This window comes from Anser cygnoides, chromosome 10 (assembly GCF_040182565.1).
Source record: "Anser cygnoides isolate HZ-2024a breed goose chromosome 10, Taihu_goose_T2T_genome, whole genome shotgun sequence".
Lineage (NCBI taxonomy): Eukaryota > Metazoa > Chordata > Aves > Anseriformes > Anatidae > Anser > Anser cygnoides.
In genome coordinates, this window is record NC_089882.1 from 16,811,908 (window position 1) to 16,830,810 (window position 18,903).

The 18,903-nt window shown below is 46.6% G+C and overlaps 1 long non-coding RNA gene across 21 annotated transcripts in view; it reads left to right on the forward strand.

The window, feature by feature from the left end:
- The window catches only part of LOC106042788 (uncharacterized), a 121,033-nt gene that overhangs the window by 45,561 nt on the left and 56,569 nt on the right, over window positions 1-18,903 (forward strand). For all 21 annotated transcript variants that reach the window (XR_010834031.1, XR_010834039.1, XR_010834033.1 and 18 more), the window contains 6 exons: window positions 6,445-6,510; window positions 7,946-8,088; window positions 8,161-8,265; window positions 10,226-10,434; window positions 13,365-13,561; window positions 15,307-15,638. This is a non-coding gene — a long non-coding RNA (uncharacterized lncRNA). The remainder of the gene's footprint in view (window positions 1-6,444; window positions 6,511-7,945; window positions 8,089-8,160; window positions 8,266-10,225; window positions 10,435-13,364; window positions 13,562-15,306; window positions 15,639-18,903) is intronic.

An 18,903-nucleotide genomic window follows, 5' to 3' on the forward strand; every position in this document is an offset into this window, starting at 1 on the left:
GAGCCTGTGAAAAGGGCTAAAGCACAGCAATCCCAAGGACCGAAACCTGTTACCTGAAGGGCTCCTCTGGGAGAGACTGGCCGACAGGTGAAGGGCAGCTGAGCCGTAAGCACACTGCCTGTAGGTCTGAACTGGGCTTTCCCCGTGGCTCCGACTTCCAGCCTGGGCTCCCATCACACAACGCTCTCAGCTCCCTTCATGGCAGCGGGGCTGATGGTGCTAAACACAGGGAGGCACCCGGCGCTCTGCAGGATCCTCACCCTGAAAATGGTTTTGAATTACATGGGGATTTGTGTGTGATCCTTGTATTTGCATGTTACGTCAGCTCAGGATGGCTGTGTAGTCCCTTCTGTGTATGCTCCCTGCAAAATTTTGGTACTTCCTTGTCCTATGTGTCCTTAAGAAAACAAGTTGGTTGAAAGGAGAAGACAAAGACCAGTAATCCTGCATTTTTCTTTCAGCTCCTTCTGTGAGTGGTGTTTATATTAGTATCAGTAGCAGGTTTGCAGATTTGCTGTCTAGATTTGAGCAACAGCCTTAAATCTGAAGTATAAACTGTTGTATTTGCCAGCTTGCAGTAACGAGCAAGACCTGACAAATGTAGAGTGACGATGAGAGGTGTCAGAGCACGTAACGCTGTGACCTTGGAACACGGTGAAAAGGCTCACGGCACTGAAAATTCCTAGAAAGCATCACCCTGGGACTGAGTCAGGGAGCACTGCAGTGGAAAAAAACATGACATTTCTGTATTCGGCCAAGTCGTCTATGAAATGCTGTAATGGTGAGGCTTGGTATCATTGATCCCTGCTTTTACAGAGGGTTTTGATTTGATTATTCCAGGTAGCTAGAGATGTCTTCAAGATGGCTGGGCATGATTTGTTTGAAAAACTAGGTCTGTCTGAATTTCTGTCCCTTGTTACAGTAAATAATCAAATGCGTAAAGATGCTAAGATCAAATTAGAGGCAGACAGACTTCAGCTCAGCCTTTTTGGCTGGAGGCAGGATGAACAGTGCTGTAAGCTTTAAGTATGAAAGCCAAAGGGGCTCTCAGGAAAGCTGTTGGTAGAATAATGTAAGAAAAATGGCCATGCTCAGCAGCCTAGCTATCTGCGTACTCAAAATCCCATTCAATATTTAACCTTTTTTGTTACTGTCTTGGTAAGAAATGCTCATTGGGAAATGTTACAGTGGAAGATGTACTACAGGACCAAAACAGCCTGTGGAGGACAGTTGCCAAGGCGCTTCTCTAACTTACTGCACAAAGATAGCAAATAAAGCTGCTTTTGCTTTGTATGATACCTTGCAATCAGCACTTGGTGCACCCACCCCAAGGAAACCCAGCCGATGTGCATCCCTGGCCACGTGCTGCCTTCAGCGAGAGGGGGTGTCACAATGGTCAGGCACTTTCTTGCTGATCTGCCAGCGGGTTATAAAGCTTCCACTCAGCTTGTTATTCTTCAGTAGTCTGTGGTCGTCGCTCCTTCATACCAGCCAGTCATGAGCCGTATGTTTCATGGGCAAAAGGTTATGCATGAGATAGTGTAGGCGTTTTTTTTTCTGGTGCACATCACACGGAGTTAGCATTTACGATACACTTGCACAACTAAGGGTAACAGTGTGCCACGTGGAATTAATTTCCTGAGACAATGGAAGTGCCTACTTTCTCCAGAATATTCTTACCACTGTTGCAACATTAAAAACCACTTTGTAGAACAGATGCCATTTGCTGTAGCTGGTAACTCCCTGTTCAATACATGCACAGTCAGCATGGGCTCGGTACCAGCTGGGCGCGCTCAGATCTGAGGCCACAGGCACTGACATCAGAAAAAATAAGGAGGCACTCAGGAGCTGTCTGAATTGGTTAGATGGCACTGCCAGGGCACAGAAAAACAGGGGTAAACAAGCAGAGGGAGCCCACAGTCTCGTGTGCCTCGGAACTGGTGATTTGGGCCTGTTCGTGGGTGTGGGAGTGAGGGAAGGGGTGGAAGGAAACAGCACGGCAGGATTTAGGATGCTGGGAATGCTTTGTGTGAATGCCAGAGCGTGAGTCCACGCAGCAGAATATGGTTCCCTGCTACTACTGGGAAGACTAACTGGCTTCAGGTTGGAGAATCGAGGTGCAAATCTTCTTCTAACTTGAATCATAACATAATATTTTGAGATTAAATATTATTAATTCAGTATCTTAGCTCCTGAGTTAAGCTCCAGGCACTGTGGGTCTCTGCACATTTAAACCCTGAGGTGCAGATGACTGAGCAGCCGGCAAAGAAAATGCTTCTGCAGGTTCAGGAGCTGCTTGCTGTCCTCCTGAGCCAGCACAGAACCAGCTCCTCCGGGCGGCAGGACGGAAAGCTAAGGGCTGAAGTTGCCATCTCTCCTGTAATGTTTTAAATCAAAGCCCCTCTTGTGGGCTTGATGCCCATGGGGAATGGGCATAATGGTTCCGCAGGACCTGAAGGGGGCTTCCAGGTTGCACAAACATCAGCTTTTGCCTGATTCCCAGAGGGAATTCAGAGTTTTTGCCAGCCCGAAGTGTCGCTGGAGACTGTAGAACATGTGCTGTTTGTTACCTGAATACGGACACTTGTGACTTCAGTGAAAAGGATGCAACTCGTCCCTGGGGCAGTATGAGAAGGTCTGTCTTTAAGCAATAGATGGTGTGCTTAGTCCTGTGACAGCCAGCATTGTCGCCGTGTTGGCGGTTGCTGAGGTCCTCACCAGCCTCTGTGTGCAAAGAGCAACTCCCATTCTCTGTCTACTAAATGGGTGCGTGGGGGTTCACTTGATTCAGACACCGTCCGGACACCTTGCTGCGTTTGGTTGAGGCTCCTTACGAGAAGTAAGGCTGAAGCCACGGTCTGTCAAATCCTCCGCGTGCGGGTCCAAGAGCCTTAAGCTCTCGTTGCTTCCCCCGCTGAAGGCTGCTCCACCCGAGCAGGGAAGGTCACTCTTCCGGGTAACTTTGCCTGAAGTTGGTTTTCATTTCTTTTAATGTCTCCAGCTTTTCTCTAATCCCCAAGCCAAGAAACTAACTGAACTTCCAGCCTCTTCATACGAGTGGAGAACATCCTGAAAATAATTGCTGCAAACAAAACTAATCTCACACTGCCTGCAGAACACCCCTGAAGAATTGCCTTCTAAGTGCTGGGAGTTAGATAAGAAATAAGCTCTCTTTAGTGATGCGTGTGCTTTCTAAATAAACTCCTTTTAAACAGACTTGCTGCTTAAATCTGTTTATTTACTGTGGCACATTGTGCAGATTATGTTTTAAGGAGCTCAGCAACCAACATCAGAGCTTTTTACATAAGTGAGATCCGAGGAAAAACGGGAGTGAGATTTCAAATATCCCATTAATCTTTTCACTTTAGGTCTGAGCCAGCTTCAAATTGCACCGAACTGCTGCCAAGCGTGAGCGAGCTTCGGTCCAAATAAAGGAGCTCTGGCAGGTCTGAGCCGCGAGGCTTTGTTTCAGGAGTGTTTCAAGGAGAGGGGAGATCGCCTTTTGGTTGCCACTCCACCGAAGCAGCGCAGCGCTTTGTGACAGCCCCATGCCAGCTGGCCCCAGCTGCGCATGCTGAAGGCCCGCTTAAGCTTTTCGCATTTCTTCACTTGTGTTTTTAATCTGGGTGTACTGAGGTAGCTGTTAAAATGTGTTTGTACATGGGAGGCTTGGAGTGAGACGTGACTTAATCCTGCGCGCACGTGCGGTTCAGCCTCTGCCAGGCACTGGAGGGCCCATGATTTAACGCTGTGCTGGGACTTCGCCTCGATAGCAGCTGCGGGATTCTGCTCTTCTTGGATCCAGTTCTGCTGCCACCAATCTACAGCGAACCTGAGTTCCTTGTGTGGGTCTTCTGTAACATGAAGCCCAGGGGCTAAAAGGGAATAACGAGAAACACGTGCTGCCAGCGCGCCGCTGGCTGGGCTGGGGCTGCGAGACGTTGCAAGAAGCTGAGGGCAGTCCCTGGTGTAAGGAGGGGGATGCAGCCGGTCTGCGATCTCGTAGCCTACCCGTGAGGATTTGGGGGTTTGCCTTTCCCTTCCGGGGGTGTGGGCGGAGGAGGCTGCTCCTCGAGGCTGGCTGAGCGTGCTTTGCAGAGGGGCGAGCATCTTGGGGGGGATGATTTCCTGAGTTTCTGCTGAGGGAAGGGAGCTCCCTTCCCAATGTGTTAGCAGCTCAGGACATGTGTGTGCAATAACCCTGGAAATCCCTCCTGCTATCTGCCTGCTGTGTGTTCTGTGTGATCTCCTGTTTGGCAAGTCTTCCCAAACACCAGTTTCTTGAATTTTCCTTGGACTGAGGAGCGCGATGACCACAGCAGTGAGGAGGTTGTGGCTTTTCTCATCTCCTGCACTTGTAAACCTGGATATCCGCTGCATGGTGTGAGCGTTGGCTAATCTCAGCAGGCTGATTCCAGGGCCTTTGGCATGGTGTGTGTCCAGGTCTCTTGCAGAGCCCAGGGCTGGAACGCAGAAACTTGGGGAGTTTCACCAGACCTTGTTCTTCCTCCCCTACGTCCTGCCTTCTCCCTCCAGTGAATGTTTTCACTGAGGCTGTAGGCACTGCTGGGGGGGGAGGGAGGAGTTGGATGAGGCAGTGTGATCGAAGAATTGCTTAAAGGTACTTGCATCTTCATCGGATGCATTTTTTGTTATGATTTTGAAGCCTTCTACTGACTGGAAAGCAGGTTTTGGTGTCTTCGCTTTGGCTTGACTCTACCGTCCCCCTGTCACGGCCTGGCTGTTAACTTTGCTAAGATAAAGCATAAAACCGGCTGCCTGCGTTGGTGCCTGCAGGCCTTTTTTTTCCCGTGGCTTTGGCTTGATGTTACAGTGGCTTAAATTTCTTCAGAGCAAAATCATGCAGCGGGATAAAGCCTGTTCAGGAAAGTTTTGTGTGCTCCTCTAACCCAGTGACTTGCACCCCTTCACAAGGACGTAGCATGGGGCTGCTGCTGTTTGTATCCCTGTGCCTGGGGTACACCGCTGCTGCATGTCTCTGGACACCTTTTCTCCCCTTCCTCCCATAAATCTTGGTGTAGAGAGTTGCTCTTTGGGGTTTTCCTGCCTCCTGAGAGTGCACAGGAAGAGTGAATGTGACAGCCGATTTTGGAGACAGGGCAGTACGTTCTCCCACGCACTTCTTATAGCTTTCTGGAGAGCCTAAGGCTGATTCTTTCTTCTGACATCCCTCTTTTTTTCCCCCTTTCTGCTCACCTTAGCGTTCCTCTCACAAACTCAGGTGAATTTATTCCCTGAAGTCAAGCAAGACAGCACCTCTGGATAGAAATAGAAACCTGATGTGTGCAGCTTCTCCACACCCACAGAATGTGGTGTTCACCCCTTTGCATCCCTGTGAAATGCCAGCAGTGGAAGGAGGATGGAGCCTTGGCCCTGTTGTCACCTGCCTGGACACTTAGCTAAAATCTGGTCCAAAGTTTGCTGAGGCAGAAGCTTGGCCATTGCAGCAGCAGATGCCATTCCATTGAATTTCCAAATAAAATGTCACTGTGTGTTGGCGCGGTAAAAGGCATGTTGCTTCTTGTAGGCCGGCCAGCAAGGACAATGTTTCTGGCCGGGTACTGTGCAATTAAAAAGCAACCCCGTGCTTTATGTTCACGGTACCTGGCTCACCGGTCTGCCTCCTCTCAAGCCAATCTGTCGGTCTGGCAGGGCTGGCGCCGAGGTTGATTTGCTCCAAGAGGCAAACAGAGCCAAGCGGAGGCTTAAATGGACAGCAAACGGAGGGCTTTTCCCCTGAGTGTCTTCTGCTGATGCTACGTGCTAACATCTGCTGAGGCTTGTATTCCCGAGCTGCTGCTGCTCTTTTTCAATGTTTCTTTGTGTGTAATGGGGGAAAGGGGAGACACTTTGTCAGCTGGGGGTTTTGCAGGGAGCTGCACTTTCCTTGGTTCCCCCCGTGGCAGGGAGGAGGCTCCCAGAGCATCCCTGTTTGGAAGGGGACACTCCTGTGGGGGAATTTCACCTTGGGGGAAATGCAGAGCAAGCCTGAAAAGAAACGCAGAAGTAGAGCCTGAGGCTCCTGGAGGCAGGAGTGAAAGCCACGTCTGTTTTCAGAGCAAAAGAATGGCAACACCACCTTGTTGAGCAACAAGTGTCTAATGCGGACTGAACTGGTCCTTCCCTCCCGCTCTCTTTATCTTTCTGGTGCTCAAACGTATACTGTTCGTATATGTTTCCCTCTCTACCTTTCGGGAAATAAAAGACCAATGAGTGCCTGTTGGGAAGCTTGTCCCTTAGCAGCATCTCAGGTTCAGATCTGCTTTTTTGGAGTTTTCAGACGGCCACGTGCAATTGCACCCTCTCTGGCTTTGCTTCTGGGCTTGCAAAAGGTGAGGTTCAGCCCAATGAAAATGTGCTGCAGTCAGAGATGCACTGCAAGTCATCTTCTGTATGTTGATTTATTTTCCTTCTCTTTCGCAGGGCAACTTGTACACTTCCTCTCTCCTCTTTCCTAAAGAAGACAAATACGTCTTTTTTCTTCTTTCTGTAAGTTGTAAACTTCTGGAAATGTTTTTGTTTTGCTTGGAGGTAACTAAAAATTGCTACATTAATTTTAAGTCTGTTGTTGAATAATAAGTGCCTGGAGGTTTGCTTTTTGCCTAGTAGGTTAGTGCCTGATGAGATTTAAAAGATGACCAAGACATAAAACCCTGAGAGCAAGAATTCATAGAGAAGAGATTAAAAAAAAAAATAATAATAACGAGAATGGAATTACCTTTCAATTTATTATTTTTTTCTCCTTAATATTATCTGGGTCCAAAAGTGTCCCAGAATTTGGATTGTCATGAATACTGGTGTTCTCTCAGCAGCACTTTCAAGGGCAAATATCCCCAGACGTGCTGAATAACAAATCTTGCTCCCTTCCTTCAGAGGAAATCTTGTGCAGTGCCATGAAACGGTCACTTGCGCCACGTTCTCTGCTCCACCATCTAGTAATCCGGAGTGTGATTTGCCAAGTAAAGCATCACAAAGTCTACACCCGGGACACAAAACACTACAAAATGTGCATCCCCCATGGTGGAGTATAGATCCTTTTCTTAGGGAAAGCCAGGGGGCCTTGCAGGGACATTTGGTTGAACCTCAGATACTGAGAGTGTCCAAACTCCCCTGACCTAGCCTCTATAAAATGATCTGGTGTTACGCTTCCAAGCACTGGGCTTTGTGGGGTGCCCAAAGAGCCGTTTGCGTAACCACCTTTATGTTTCTGTAATGGTACTGATTGTAAAATGGTTCCTTTTTGTGATGCATGAGGCTGATGTTTGGAAAGAAATGAATAGAAGTTGCTGGGAAGTTTCAAGTTTAGAAAAGAGTTCCTTTATGTAAAAGTGCATTTTTATGGTGTTTGTTCTTAAGTGGATCTGATCTTGTGAGATAAAGAAGAGACTTGCTTTTGAAGCAGAAAGTGAAACAAATATGCAAATAAGTAATTAATGAAGAAGCACACAATTAAAAACCCCCACAACTCCAGCAAGTGTGTTCATGAGAGCATTATATTAACACTGGTAAAACGAAGTGCTGAGAGAGGCCCCAGATAGTAGGTGTATTTTGAAATCTAAGCCTGTGGCTCTTCTGGTTACCAGTAAATGCAGATTCCATGCACGCAGGGCTCTAACGGCAAGGCTCTGCACTGAGCAAAATGTCATCTCCAGCTTCATCTCCTCAGCCCTTGTTTGCTGGGGCTGGGGACCCAGAGGGTCTCTGGGGGCACTGACGTTAGCACAAATGCTCACAATTGTTCCCAATTAAGTGGATTTCTCTTTACTCAGGTCTCTTTGATCCTTCAGAAAAATATCAACAGCAATTTAGACGTTTGTGGCGCATGTAATACATTTAAACTGTTATGCTGCTATTATGTCGTGCCTGGAAATAACATGTAGCGTATTTGTAAACGGCAAATTGTGGTATTGGCCTTTTGTTTCAGCTCTTGTGAGCCGCGTCCTTTCCAAATCAAACTTGGGGGAATAATGGGTAATAAGAGCATGAAAAACAGAAACAACTGCCATATCTTGGGAGCAGCACCCTCTATGTTCTCTGCAATCAAAAGGATCCCTGCCGCTGTCAAAAGTACGATGAAATGGGCTTTGGGGCTTTTAAGGTTGGAGAAGGGAATTTCTGATCGCTTGTTTGCTGCCACAGGGCTGCTGCTTGTCCCCAGAGGAGGCGATGGCTGCGCACCGTTGAGAGAAGGCTGCACGAAGACATCTTCAGATGCGGGAATTCAGCTGGATAGCAGCGGCAGAGGTGACTGCACCCACCCTGTACAGTGCTGCTTGCAGGGCCTTGGCCATGCAGGCAGCGCTCCTGAACCCTTTTGCAGTTGCTCGCATGAGGCCAGGTCAAGTGGGCTGCTGCCAGCAGCTGCACAGTTCCCAGGGAGCGGTGTCGCACCAGGGGCTCGCTCTCCAGGGTGTTGCTAGTGTTTGGACGAGAAACCGCTGAAAGAAGTTGGCAGGAAGGATAGGGATGTGAAGATACAGGTGACTCCTGTCCTTCAGCTCAAATAAAAGCAGTGCTGTGGACTGCTAATAAATGCCCTGCTGCCAAGTGTAACTTGGATGTGAATTAAAACTAGGTTCTTGATGGTTTGTAATCACATAAGATCTCTCGACAGCTTCTGAAAGTGTGTAGCTCTAACCCCAGTGTCCTGGCCACTTTCCAGCTCCTGTAATTACCGTCTGTCTTTCCTGCCCCTTCCCTCTTCCACCCCTGTAGTTTCAATTAGATAAGTCGTTCTTCACTTCTCTCCAGAATAATGCATGTGCCTGCGTTCTCCCGACAGGGAAAGTCTCCAACACCCACTATGTTTTTTTTTAATCTAGACATCATTTGTTTTACATTGTAGTTTTATTATCTAATTAGTGTTATCACGTGAGCGTACCTGATGCAACCTGCCTAGTGCTGGGGCCTGAAGCTTTGCAGGGAGTGCAGCATACAGTTTATTATATTCTAAACTCTGAACTCAGTGAATTATTTAGACTTGTACCAGGCTTCCCAGTAGCTATATCTGTCGGGAGGAAGTTGGTTAACTCATTTGTATGTGATAATACAAATATCAGAACCTAGAGTCCTTAATGACTCATTTCTGGCCACTGTGGTTTTTTGCACAGCATTTTAAAAAGTGCCCTGGGATGCTGAAACAGCATTTCTGTAACTGGAGCTGATGGCAAGCAACAGCACGTGGCGTTGGCCGAGCCCTGGTCTGAAGTTAAGGCTGCAGAGGAGCCTGGGTGGTGACACGGGGCGGAAAGAAGCCGGGCTCTGCAGCGGGAGGCTGTGAAGTCTTTAAATGGCTTTGCAGGCTTTTTCCTGCTGTGCTGTGGCAGTGCCCCTCAAAAGCAACCCGAGCAGCTGGCTGGGTGCGGTTGCAGAGGCATTTCTATTGCTTTTTAAACTCGGGTGAGTTTTTTTCAGTTGAACAAGGAAAGCAGGTCCTTTACCTGGATGGGAGCTGCGAGCAGATGGACAATGACTTTGCATGAGCCACTCTGGTGTCGGAGCAGCGATCCTCATTGACAGAGAAGTTAATAAACAGCAGCAGAGTATTCCACAATAGGCATCTCCAGTCCACTGCCTGCAACTGGTTGTAATTCAGCTCAGGACCTCACAAAATCTTGTGTTTCCCAGCCTGTCATTTGAATGTGTCAGCTGGAATTAAATCAGGTCTAGTTCAGATGTGGTAAAATTGATCTTTGCTTTCTGTACTTAACTGGGATTAGCCCAGGACTGTAAGTTTTTGGAAACAGCCTATGCAGCTACAGAACGCTAATAGTGTGGTACGTGGATTTGCTGTATGGAATGTGCACAAGGTGTGGTATAAATAAGAGATGACCGCATACAGTGCTGGAAGAAAATAAATGGAGAAGGATAAATTGTCTTCAGAATCTTGTAAGAATATACTGTTTGCTTAAGGAGGAGAGTTTAATTAAACTCTAGGGGTGAAATACATCCCAGGGGAAAAGGCCAGCTTTCGTATGCATCAGAGTTGCACATTAACCTGGTTCTTCTGGGAGGTACTTGGAGGGTGTCACTGGGGAACAAATCAGCGCCCCTTGATGTGGGTAGAGGGGAGATGACCTTTTGGACTTTGGGTGCTTTTCTGCCCTTTATCCCCTCTCCTGCTCCTTTCCAGAGTCCAAACCCCACAAGATCAGTTCATTACCCGGTTGCTGCTGATGTTCTCTTTCCCCTTTCTGTTGCTCAGGAGTGCTGGGAGCCCCACTCCTGCCTGCTGGGAGCTTGTGGGTTGCTGGCAGCCCCAGGGGGACACAGCACCGTGCTTGGTGGGAGGAGATGCAGAGGCAGCACACACAAGTGGCTGAGCCCCGCAGAGGATTGGAGCAAGAGACCTACCTGTCCCCAGCTATGCAGAGCACGTGTCGGTTTGGGGATCAATCCCTGCCTTGAAAGAAGGTATGAAGAACCATAGTTCGTACACTGTAGAGAGCAGCATCTGCTGTGTTGCAAAGTACTCTCTGTTTTGACGAGAGCCCATAGAAACACTGGAATAAAACCATTAGGAGGTTGTGTCTGCTTCCTGCCTCGCTGTCTGCACTGTCTGTTGCAGGTGTAATGAAAGCACATGTGGTCCATTGGGCATCTTTCTGCTCCTGGGGAACTGTGCAGGCTGTGATGCGCATTAATCTCATAAAAATTAGAGTGGGGCAAATCTTGAGCTATTCCAGAGCCAATTATGGAAAATGGAACGCACTTACTCAGATCTGCTTCCTGTGGTTTTTCAGAGAAGTGTCTTAGCAACACTTGCACACATCTGCATGAGCAATGCAACTACTGTACGTTTAGTGTAGGTGGAGGGAGACTACTCTGCTTCAGAAGTGGTTAAACATATAAAGTACTTAAGAAAAAGTTCTTAGCTCTGAGCAGTCTGGCTGGTAAAGCAGACAGTACTGGGGAAAGCAGTAGAACTGTGTTGGCAAAAAAATCATACTTGGAGATTGAAGCATTATCAGTGAGAACCCTCTAAGGGCGAGAGAACAAAAGCATTCTGACTAGCAACTGCTTCATTATAAAGAACCAAACCAGCCCTTGAAATCCTGCTGGTCAGTTACAGCATTAGTTACGATAAAGTTTGTGTGGTTCTAAAGTAGCTTGAAAGCAGCCTTAAAATCAGTGACAAGTTTTTTCGTGGCAGCCAGGTGTTTTTCTGACTCCTATTTTCCTGGGCTTTTGCAGGAAAATTAGCTTTTTATGCAAGTTCAAATAAACTCTGCGTGTGTGTACAGCGGCTGGACGCTGCAGATCTGGGACGAGCAGACTCGCTTGTTCCTGTACATCCTGCATGGGCAGGCTGTGCAGGAGAACTCTGGAGTCCTGGACAAGGCTGACCCAGCGTTCGTAAGACACGTCTGGGCAAGTTTATTAAACCTATGCTGGTCTGAGCTGAAAAATCTCTGCAAAACCCTGTGTTGAGCAAATCCACCTTTAGTTCTCTCTGAGTAAAACCACTCCACAAACATGAGCAAAAATCCATATGTGTTACTTACAGCTGACTTATCTTTTCATACAAAACATTTCAGTAAAAAGCAAAAAAAAAAAAAAAAAAAAAAAAAAAAAAGACTGGGCGTTCTCTGTGCATGGGGGCTTTGCAGTGCAGCATGTGTGAAAACAACTGCACTGTTTGGCATTCCAGAGAATCAATAAGGCACATTATAGAAACTCTGAGCCAGGAGTGTTTCCCATCCTTTGTGTGTACTGGTAAGTCTGGGAACAGATCAATGAGTTTATACCAGTGCTCAACAATACCACTGGATCTTTCTGAAGTAATTGGGCAATTCGCAGAATGAAAAATGTCATCTGAGGGTGCTAATGTTCATTTCTGTAAGAGGAACATTTATCTGCTATTGCGGTGTTCTATGAAGACCAGGCAGCCACAGAGTCACAGACGTCCTTTTTTTTTTTTTTTTGAGGTAATTCACTTCCTTTTAAGGTTGCAAGTGAAAAACAGACTACTTTGTGACTGTTGAATACTCTGGTGCTTACGGTACTGGTGGAATGGGGAATGTCTTTATGCTTGTTATTTCTGTCTGTCAGTGCTTAGCAGTAAGGCATGTTTGGTTACAAGCAACTTGTGATGCATCTTAAGCTCCACACCAGCCCCCTTTTCCCCTGCCCTTTCCTCTGAGCTGTGAATTACTGGACTTGCAAGGGGAGGAGGAGGAATGGGAAGGGTCTGTGCCCAAGACTTCCCCAAAGGTAACGAGTTCGGCCCAGTTCTGGGCTTTGTGAGCCAAAATGCTCTGGGTTGCACTGGAGAGGCTCTGCAATGGCACCACAGTTCAGCGGTTGGATGGGCAAGTCAGGGAAGTTCCATGAGAGAACGCTGATGTCTGTAATCCTTCCGTGCTCTTCTCTTACAGCATCCTATGCAAAATGTCTGCAACACGAGGATGTCACAGTGAAAACACAAGCATGGCCAGCGGAAACAGAGATCCACAAAGAATATTATTCATTGCACCATTGGGGAAATTAAATCAAATTAAGCCCTGTTCCATTTGTTGGGGTAGGAGATTATTCCTCATTGTGCCAGCAGTTCTTTATTTCCCTCCGTGAGGAATTCATCCAAAGTCTAAATTTTGAATGGCTCCAACATAAAATTAATTTAGGCTGTGCCAAACACATACTGTCATTTCTTCCTTATCACTCAGAAGTGAATCCCTTTGTTTTTCTCATAACTTAGGAACTGCAGGAATTGTAACTAAATTGAGGGGGTTTGCTGCTTTGTTATAACACCAATTTTACCTTGTATTTAAGGTATTTGTTTTGACATCTGCTCCAAAAAAGTTAGTCATGAGCTCAGGAGAGCAAAGTGTTATTTCTTTCAACCTGGTTTAGTCCAAGGGGAAGAAATAGCCTCTCGTACACTATATGCAGTGTAGAAGCAAAGAGCACAGTGGCTCCTGGCTGGTTTTGCTGAGGTTGCAGCAGGGTCTCGCTTACAGAGCGGAGCTGACGTTTATTGTTCAGCATTTTCCAGAGTGCTTAATCCATGGGTACATCTGAAAACAGAGCTAAGGAAGGAGAGCGTCTGCGAGATGTAAGCTAGGCTTGATGAAGAAGATCCTTTATTTTGGCCACAGACAAAGCAGTGCTGGCAGAAATGGTGCAAACCTGTCTGAAGTGCATCAGCCCCAGCTGGCACAAGGGAAGGGCAGATGTGCCAGGCGGTGCCTGACCTCGTTTCACAGCGGTGGCACCGTGCTGCCAAACTCAGGTCAGCACTAACGGTGATGCACAGGAGGGAGGCAGCGATGCATCTTCTCCTGAGATGTCCTGGGCCTTTGCATTTCAGCTCAAGTGTTGCTGATGCTTGTGTTAATTTCCAGGGACAAGAGGGAGTCACGGAAGCCGATCTCCCCACGTGTTGCGGTGCCTGGTGTGCCGGGAAGTGTTCTGCTCAGCTGGTCGCTGACCTGCCCAGCGTGTGCCGCGCCGTGAGGGCTGCTCTGCGCAGGTGGAAAGGTTTGCTCTTCTGGCGTTTGCAGGGAGGGAAGGAAGGAAGGAAGGAAGGATGTCAGTGGAGGTGAGTTTTCACAACAGCTGAACTTGCCTGGCAGCAGAACACACCAACCTGCACATGACACCTCATCCTGTGGTGCCAGCGCACCCTTACCAGCCCCTTAGCAGTACCAGCAGCACGTGAGGGAGCGTGCCTGGGAGCTCAGGCTGCGCTCATCTTCTGGGTGCCTCCACTCACACTGCTCACTATATTCAAGAGAATGTACCTGGAGTGCCTACGGACTGTTTTTGTCTAGTGGAGACCCATCTGCACAGCCAGGTGTAGGGCGCAGGGATGTTCAGGTAACAGCTGGGAAATTACCTCCCCTTCAGTGCAGAGCAGAAAGGCTGGAAGGGAAGGGAGCCCTGCGGGGCAGCGGTCCTGCTCCAGCCTCCAGTACCTGCTCAGGCCAAAGGAATAGGCGGTTTAATTTTCTGTCTAGTTGGGCAGCTTCAGGCACAGGGGACAGAGGGTAGACAGTGGAGAGAAGGCATCACTCAGCAGTTATTTTATTTAGCTAAAATTAGTCTTCTGCTTCCTCCTGCCTTCAGTTCCCCCTCTCCCTGACTATAAGTTGGGGCTCTCTTTTCTTACCTTCCTCACAACCTGGGACATAAATTGTTTGAGGAAGAAGGAATTAGAGTGGGACAGATGGCACCACCTGCTGCCAGCGCTTTGCTCCTTGCAAGGCTTCCTAGCCACTGAGTCTGTTTCTGGCAAGAGACTGGGAGACATCATTTACACAGCCAGGTTTGTCTGCTTTCCTGAAGTCCACAGAAAGCAGCTGCTCTGTTCTGGTTCTCCTTCCTACTCTCTCCTCTAAACAGTCCCTTGTCTTATCCACCACTCACGGACAGGATAACATCCGTTATTTCTTTAAGATTTTGTGGTCTTCAGTTTTTTTCTGTCATTTCTGCTTCTGCTTTCCAGCTCATGCTGCCTTTTTGGCTACCCCTTCCTCTATGTGTGAGAGAAAGTCTTGGGATGGGACTATATTGGCTAGGTAGGGGGAGGATGCCAGCCTGGGGGGGAGAGGAGAGAATATACAAGGAAGGAGGAAAATTAAAGGGTTGGAAATCACTCTGGCCCCTTGGTCCTGTGAGTGTGACCTACATCTAGCAGTCCTGCAAAGGAGGCCAGGCCCTTGATGCGAAGATCACAGGGCTTCCTGCTGCAACTTACATATTCTGTAAAAATGAACAAAATCCTATACCCACAAACCGAATATGAGCAGTAGAGCATACTTGAATTTTCTGAACCAGTCCATGCACTTAAAGATTTAGTCAACCTGATTATGATCAAGACACAATAAAAAAGCCAATTGCTCTTCAGAGAAATTAATTCAAGTGGAACTAAATGCACATGGGAAAGTCTTGCATGGGAAGCTCAGCAGATCCTCAGCAGGACTTGCTTAGCTGAGTTGTACTCAGCAGAGTGACTCCAGCTGAAGTCAAAGTGGGGATCTAGCTGTTGTGGCCCATTGAGCTCAAAGTACTCGACAGCTTGTGTGTGTATCAAGAGTCCCATCAAAGATGCCTGGCAGACGGAAAGTCCAGAAGCACCTGGGGTTGATCAGGAAACGAATGGCAATATCGCCCAAACGTACGTGGGAGCAATAAGCTGTCAGCAACAAATGATATTTTTAATAATTACAAGCGGTGGCAGACTTTTTTTTTTTAACTTAAAAATGGCATCTGAAGCTTCTAAAATATAGAGAGGCATCTGTTGTTGGTGGAAATGTGTTTAAAAATATGGTGTTTTCTTTGCAGTGAGCAGAGTAATGGGTCTTGATGTAGCAGTGCTGAGTCTTTATGTTCCTTGCTTATGGAGCATTGAAGAGAAGAGTAATTTATCAAGATTATTATGTTAAGAGAACAGCAGCAGCACTTTGAAGGGAGGCCTTACTCACATAAATAGCCATGTAAAGAAATATTAATTCTAATGGATTTCCTGTGTGTGCCATATGGATGCAAGAATATTCATGAAGTGACTCACCTGATCGTCTTTATCCTGAGTGCCTGCGGAGGAAGAACAAGTTATAGGAGAAATGTAACTTTGTTTAAAGAAAAAAAAAAAAGAAACAAAAACATCTGAGGCTAAGGTAGGTAGCTTAAATGCTTTTTATCTTAAAAGCATAGTTGCATCTTATTCCTGGTGGGCTCTGTTTTCTATATTTTCCCTAGAACTTTTCCTAATTAACGTAATAACTGCCACTTCCCCCACTCTGTAAATTGCAGAAATCACCTACCTGGTGATTTCTGTCTATAATATAGTGATGTTCCTGGCAATTCCAGCTTCTTGTTGCTAAAACTACTTTAAAAACCTTATGTATAAATATATATATAAACTTATATATATAACCTGCAGCCTTTGTAAGCTAACTCCTCATTTTCTTCTGTGCTAGTGTCTTCCTGTCTGTGGGGGCCTGAAAGGGCAGGCTGATGTCTGCAGTTGTATCACATTGTCACTAATCTGTCCCCCAGCTACAGGTCCTTTGCTTGGAGTCTGGAATCACAAAATCATGTAACAAAGAAAGCTCTTTTTGCTTTCAGTGAGTTCGTTTTCACTGTGCTTTGGGTTATAGCTGCAGGCTGATTTACTTCTCCTCATCGCTCATAGACCTGGGACCCTTTTTCTTGGAAACTAACAGCCAATTTGGAAAAAATCCTGAGTGCAGATAAGCTTCTGTACAGTACCAGTTGTCTGTTCAGGCTGTGTTATATCTTGTTAAACTCCTCTGTATGCTCTTGTTCTGACACAGCATTTGCTTAGTCTTTGACCTATTGATTTAATCTAAAAATACCTATAGGTCCCTACCTGTGTAAACCTATGAAGAAATTGACGCAAAAAGACTTGCTTCTGAAGGCAGGAGAAGAAATGCTGTTTAGGTTGAATCCAAAACACAAAGTCCAACTTGAGTGAAACTGCAAATTGAAAAGCTAGGCAGTCCATCTGGAGGAGGCTGCCTGATGCATTCATTTCCCATTTCAACAGCTTTTTCCACCTGCTAATGATGCATTTGACTGTTAGAGGCTGCCCTGCTGATTGCACTGCTCCCAGGAGAGGGCAGTTCAGCTCTTTTTGATTGCAAGCTGCACTGAGCTGCTGGCATAGTAATTGTCAGCAAGTTTTGGGGTAATTATGACCAAGCCAGTAAGGGAGGCACGGGTCTGCATCCAGATGGCTGTTCAGAAGTGAGGGGCAGACAGAACGGGGCTGTTAATTTGGAGGGAAGGGCATACATGCCCAACTGGAGCACAGCATTCATGGTTTTTGGCAGGTTGTTAATCTTGTGATCTTCCATGCTGTAGCTGAACTGCATGACTTCCGTCTTCACCCTCTTAAAGAAAAAGCTTGATCACAGGCTCTGTATTTCGTAGTCCTTTGCGCTGTCCTGCCTGGCAGGACCAAGGAAGCCATTGACCACCCTAAAGCGGTTTCTCGAGGAAGAACATCTGGGTGAACAATGGGCTCACACTCTCTGGGAGAAGGTGGAGGCTGCTGGTGGAGGCAGCTGTTGCGGTGGCTGTGGTCATTGTTGCTGCAGCAGAGATCACAGGGAAGAGATGCTACCTGTGATTTTTTTTCCCTGTTCAAAATACAAAAAAGTGAAATCTGCAGCCTTGGTAACCTCAGGGCCCAATCTTTCAATAGACCATCCGGCTTCTTTTTTTCGTTGAGCTGTAAGTGCAATTAGAAAATGCTGAGTGTTAAAACAGGCCAGAACAGACAAATGTGTGCCAAGATCCTGCTGTAGAGCTTGAAAACTGTTTGTGCTCATTTTCCACTTGGTATTTCATTGAATGCACGTGGGCGTCTTCTTTAGACTAAACCTGATTTAACACGTGGCTCTCAGGAAAAGTTATTTTGTCATAGAGAAAACAGGCTGCCTCACTCCGTGACCTGTCACCAGAGTGATGATTGGATTTTATGAAATGTAGCATGTGCTTCAACTCATGTTTGACTACAAAATTTCTCTGACCGCTGTGGTAAGGGCAGCGTGATCTGCTGCGTGTGGCCCGTGGTCATCTTCTGCTGTGGCCTTCAGCTAGAGTTGGTGAATGGTGTGCCACTTTAGAAGAAAACATAAATTAGCATGAAACAAAGCATTAAGGTGGAAAAGTTGTATTAAACTCTAGATATTATTACTGTTATTAAAGCATTTCTCTCTTTCTCCTTGTTCTCTGCGCTCTCAGGAAGTCTGACTTATTACTGCATAAACCTTTTTTATTGCTGGAAGAAAAATTAAGATTTGTCTGAAATTCAACAAATACTACTTTTCATTAACATGAAAGACAAAGCAGAAATGAATTTGGATCAAATCCACAACAGTCTGGAAAAAAAGTCTTTAGCACAGTATCTTTAACATCAGAGGAGCAAAGGAAATGAAGAGCTGGATGTATACAGGGCTGTGAGGGAGTGCAGGTACCCTACTTCCTCAAACGCCATGCATCAGGGGTGACGGTCTTTGCCAAAGATGTGACAAAATTCCTACCTAAAAGGACCTCAGCAGACGATGTTCGAGCCACCATGGTGGAGGCTGCAGGGTTGTTCAGTCTTTTATTAGTACAGTTCCAGTTTGCCTAACGAACTTAAATATTTATGAGAGCAGAACTGATACAATGGTGTCCCAGCTTTAAGCAGATGCTCTAATCAGACCAGGGGGACTTTCTGTTCATTGCCAGCTCAGCAGCTATTAGTCTCTCTGACATACTAGATGAACTCCAGCCAGAGAGGCTGAGCCTTTTGTGCCACCTTGGAAGATAGACCCGGATGCTTTGTTTCTTACTTCTCTGGCTGTTTTCCTCCTTCCCTGGAATGGCCTTTCTTGACATTAGGAGGAGTCATCTCCCTTTGGCTGGGCTAGGGAGATATTTTGGGGGAGAGTTGAGCCATTGCATTCCCAAGCTTTTTCTTCTGCCTCTCCTACTCCTAGGTAATCCGATAACACCATGTCAGCAGGACTGAACATTTAGCTTTTCTGTGTATAGCCTTCAAATGTTGGCAGTAGGTGATAATGAACTAATTTCCTAACTATTATCGGTAATAATATTTGCATCTCTCAAACCTGATTTTTTTTCCAAAGGTTCATTTAATGGCAGATAATAGAACAAGTTGTGGATAACCTTAGATAGCTGAGGTCTTTTAGAAACTGATAGGAAGTAAGCTGGCTTTCATTATGTTGGCGAGTGAGAGTAGAGGACCACACACGTTCATCTGATGTGCCTGATACAAGGAGCAATAATCTGGGTGGCACATGGAGAATTAGCAAAGTTCAAGGCATCTGAGCACAACAGGGATTCCTGCTTTCCATTTGACATTTGAAAAAGCAGTGATATAGTGTTTAAGGTAATGAGCTCAGATAT